At 43.8% G+C, this 5,000-nt stretch overlaps 1 protein-coding gene across 2 annotated transcripts in view; it reads left to right on the top strand.

Annotated features, from left to right (window-relative positions):
* Positions 1–787: 787 nt before the first annotated feature.
* Positions 788–5,000, top strand: part of Balat (Beta-alanine transporter) — a 69,341-nt gene continuing 65,128 nt past the window's right edge. The window contains exon 1 of one of the 2 annotated variants that reach the window (XM_070125448.1): positions 788–840. The gene's annotated coding sequence lies outside the window, so the exon portion shown is untranslated. Of the gene's footprint in view, positions 904–5,000 lie in introns of both variants that reach the window. The other variant, XM_070125447.1, reaches the window with a different exon arrangement.

Genomic DNA, 5,000 nt, shown 5'->3' with positions numbered 1-5,000 from the left:
CCCAGATTCTGCCACTTAACTCCGCAACCGTGTACTCATAATGTAACAGTTTACTGTATCTTTCCTGCTATTGGACAACATTAATTTACAGTGTAATATCGTTTGTTATATTCAAGTGGCTTTTATCCTTCTCAGAGTTCTTAATTTTACCAGCACAATTCTGTAAACTTCAGTAGACTATGATATCGTATTATCACTGTAGTTCTGTTTCTTATTACGCTTCATTTTACATCAATCAGTCTTACATACCTCCCTTCCATCTAATGTTGACGATCCATTGCTATTTTTCTTATTATTTTTGTTTGATTATTCCATCTTCAGTACCTTGCAATACCATCATAATTACCAACGCTTATTTCGCGTCCGTGTGTTATCTTGTAATCCTCTGCCTCGTTATTTTCCTTTCATGGAACAACAATAGTCCTGCATGGCGATCGCCAGCATCCCCCTGGACCGCACTCCCCACTTCCGCACTCTTTTCTCTTAACCCTCACAAGCTGTTATTATCCTCACCCGTGCTTTTCATCCCCCTTCTCCCTCGCTCCCCTCGGGCCAATCTACGTGACAATCGCTGACCCGCTTCAGGAAGTCGGCATTAACCCCCCGTGTCCCTCCCCTTGCGCCCATGGTCCCCCAGGGCGCAAAACATTACCCTTTCCCCGTCGTCGCCACACGAACGCGGGCAGCAGAGGTTAGGGGTGTACCGGGGGACGGGCGGGGGTAAGGTCGGCCGTGGAGAGGGGGTGGATATGGTCGTCCTCCGGTCCCGCCCCCGCGCGCCCTCGCCAGTGTCGACACGGCGTGCACAGAAGGCGGGAGTCACTTGGAGCTCTTCCACAGGTCCGGCCGCGGGAGCGTCGAACGCACGTGTGGTCTCTCTTCGCGTGTTGCCAAGCAAAGAAGGTGCTGAAGCATTGCCACTTGTGGGCGTCGCAAGTCCCTGGCGAAGACTGTGATAAGGGCTTGATAAGTATATGTGCTGCCCTCCTAGCAGGCAGGCGGAAAATGATACCTGGACGTGGTTGTGACCGCGGTTTTACATTAAAAATGGTTGAAGACCTTCCAACACCAACAAAAACTCATTCAAAAGACAAAGTATAAGAAAAAAAGCGAAACCGAGTGCTACGTGTGCTGGCAAGTGCCTTTGTCCCCGTCAGAGTCCTGCGGCAGACCCGCCCCTGCGTTTCCTCCTTAGATCCCACGGGATGCTCCTCGACGGGGGGTCAGAGGAGCGGGACGAGTCCTCGGGCGCCGACCGCGGTTTGCGAGAACTAATGCCACAACGGCGCCCTCGAGGCCAAGGTGGGAACGCGAGGATAAGGATGCGAGGTCGTTTGGTTGGCACAAAGTGGTTGATCCTGTGGCCCTTTCTCCCTCCTTCTCCCTTCTTCTGCCCAGGCGAAGCACGCGCCTCGTGGCAGGTGGCGAGGTTGCGGCTTCCTCTGGAGTCAGACGAGAAAAAGTTTCCGCCGTAGCGTTCCGGTGGGTGGACGCGCTCGCCTCACCCGGGCGCACGGGTCGGAACGTTACGAGGTAATTCGATACACAAGAAACGTTCATTTCGTAACACGGACACATATGCACGAACACAAACAAAGGGGGAAGGAAAAAGGTAGAATATAGTGTGAGGAAGAGGAAGGGGCAGAGGGATAGGAAGCGAGAGAAAAAGAAGAGAGGTAGAGGGACAGTAAGATGGAGAGAGAGAGAAAGGAGAGAGAGGATATATATATATATATATATATATATATATATATATATATATATATATATATATATATATATATATATAGATAGATAGATAGATAGATAGATAGATAGATAGATAGATAGATAGATAGACAGATAGATAGATAGATAGACAGACAGGCAGACAGAAAGAAAGATAGATAGATAGATAGATAGATAGATAGATAGATAGATAGATAGATAGATAGACAGACAGATAGATAGATAGATAGATAGATAGATAGATAGATAGATAGGCAGGTAGGTAGATAGATAGGTATATAGATAGGTATATATATAGATAGATAGATAGATAGATAGATAGATAGATAGATAGATAGATAGATAGATAGATAGATAGATAGATAGAGAGAGAGAGAGAGAGAGAGAGAGAGAGAGAGAGAGAGAGATTGGGGAATTGAAATAATGAGACAGAAACAGAGGAAGGGCTAGGAACAGAGACAGAGGCAGAGGCAATGGCAGCAACAGAAACAGATAAAAGACGAGAGACAGAGACGGAGAGAGCAGCGCAATCAAAGGACACAAACGAAGCAAAGACCTGAGTCCAGGTGCAGCGCCGAGGGTGAGCGAAGCAACAGGTCGAGGGAGGGCGGGGGAGGGGGGGGGGGAGGGCGAGGGAGGGAGAGCGGGCGAAGGAAGGTTTGGTTCAGCAGGGATTGTTGTGGCTGGGATGAGCGGGATAAACTGTAGCCCTTTATGCGGACTTGGGTCTTGGGTTGGTTTACACGTGCTTACACACAAGCACACTCTAGACGTGTGTATGTGTAAGTGTGTGTGTGTGTGTGTGTGTGTGTGTGTGTGTGTGTGTGTGTGTGTGTGTGTGAACGTTATGTAACTTATGCGTTAATATTATTACAATGTCGTAGTGTTTTTTCACGTTTCTACACTTGTTACGTCATTTTGTTATTATTGTGGTTAGTCTTTTCTCTTTTTTTCTCTTATTCTGTTACATCTTACATTCATTTCTTCTTTTGTGGTCCATATCTCAATATCAGAACGCAGAGCTAATCTCTGTCTCACACTCATTTCCAAATATAAAACGAATTTTATCTTTTATACGATCGTTTAATTTCAGATAATTTTACATCCAAATCCTTTATACTAAAATGCAAATGGGAGTCAACAATTTCACATCAGTAAAATCGAGAATCCAAAATAAGCCCATTAATAAAATTTCAAAATGATTCGAATGCTTCTCTAATCCGATTAATGACATTCTAATGATATACAGCTACTCCAAGAAAAGGTTACCACACATCTCTTTTTAATGAATAATTCCTCTTCCACAATACATTCCGAACGCCAGAATCTTTCGTTCGCGCCAGCCCTCCCGTCGGGGCAGCAGCTATTGTCCTCATAAAGAGAAATTAGTGAGTTTTCTAACTTACGTCATCTGGCCAACTTCTTTCGGAGTCACTTCTCGCTACAATTACGCAATAGGAAGAAGACGTGACGAATACGCGAGAGATGAAGATATTGTCAATTAGAGGTGAGTATTTTTCAATGAGGCTAAGGGTATATCCATGATTATTTCAGAAGCGTGTAGTACTTACGTTTGTGGTCGAGGGGATTTAATGATCTATGGACGCTTTTAATATTCTTATATGTAAGGGAGGTTTGGCAAAGAAAGCGTAAAAATGTTTGAATGTGACGGTTCTAACCGCCCCTTTCGTTAATGCGATGTACTGAACCCGATGCCAAATACGGCGAAACAAATTACGCTCAGTCGCCCTCATTTAAAAAAGGAAAACGACGCACAACACGTAAACACACAGCGACTTTTAAAAGGCCCGAATATGAAAGAGCGGGAAATGGGTTGGCGCCAAAGTCGGCCGCAAACAACCGCGGGCGACGCGATCCTTTCAGCTGCGTCGCTCGGAACGCGGAAGGTGGCGCATCCGCTCCAGATTTACGCGCGGGAAAGTAATGCTCTTGCGCGGAGGTGCAGTCTGCTGTGAGAATTTTTTTTTTAAGCGAAGGTTGGGAATTATTGTTCGTTCGCTGAGCTGTGACGTCATTTCTCCGACTCAACCAATCACCGTTTATCTTAGTATTTCATCGACTTATGGTCTGCTGTTGAGGGAGTAAATCTAAACGGGACTGTAAACTGGCTCACCGGTATATACATATGCTGGAGTTGAGAGATAGCGAACGAGCGAGTCTGTGAACTGAAAGAGTTTGTGGTAAAAGAAAGATTTTTTTATGAAAACATGCAAAACATGCTATAATTTTGGGACATGAATAACATACTCGTTTTTTTTTTCTCTTATTTTCGATACTGTCAGGGAACACTTGACGGGTTGGTTGGTGATGACAGGTTGGTGTTGATAATAATTTGGTGACTGATTGTTTAGCGATGACTGTTAACTGAAATGCAGCGATGTTATTCGGGCATGTCGCTTTCAGTCAGGTGCCGCCGCGTTCTCGAATAGGTCTGAGGCTCCAGAAAACTATGCGCGCGCACACACACACACACACACACACACACACACACACACACACACACACACACACACACACTCACACACACGCGCGCGCGCGCACCATCAAGAGGGTCTCTGTGTGTGTTCAAACACACACACAAACACACACACATATATATATATATATATATATATATATATATATATATATATATATATATATGTATGTATGTATGTATGTTTGTATGTATGTATTTATGTGTGTGTATGTGTGTTTCAAACTTGGCATATTGTCATTTCATTATTGCCTCATTATTATCATCATTATCTATTGTTATAATCATTGTTGCTGCTTTTATTATTGACATCATTACCACTACCATCATCATCATCAATATCAGTATCAACATCATTAACTTCCTTCTCCTCCCCCTCATCATCGTCATCACCATCATCAATATTAATATCAACATCAACAATATTATCATTATCATCATCAACATTAACATCACCATCAGTATCAATATCAATACCAACATCAACATCAACATCAACATCAACATCATCATCATCATCATCATCATCATCATCATCAACATCAACATCAACATCAACATCAACATCAACATCAACATCAACATCATCATCAACATTATCATCACCACCCTCACCCTCACCATCACCATCTCCATTTCCTAGCTTCATCATCATTCTTCTCGCTTCATGTTTATTTGCTTCAACTTTTGTTACATCGCCGATCCATACCAGGCAGTCTATTGTGGGCAGAGGGCGTTGTAGTGACTCAGCAATATTTACCCAAAGCAAAATCCT

Source organism: Penaeus vannamei, chromosome 9 (assembly GCF_042767895.1).
Source record: "Penaeus vannamei isolate JL-2024 chromosome 9, ASM4276789v1, whole genome shotgun sequence".
Classification (NCBI taxonomy): Eukaryota; Metazoa; Arthropoda; class Malacostraca; order Decapoda; family Penaeidae; genus Penaeus; species Penaeus vannamei.
The sequence above is the reverse complement of the archived record's forward strand: the minus strand, read 5'-3'. Positions and strand labels throughout refer to the sequence as shown.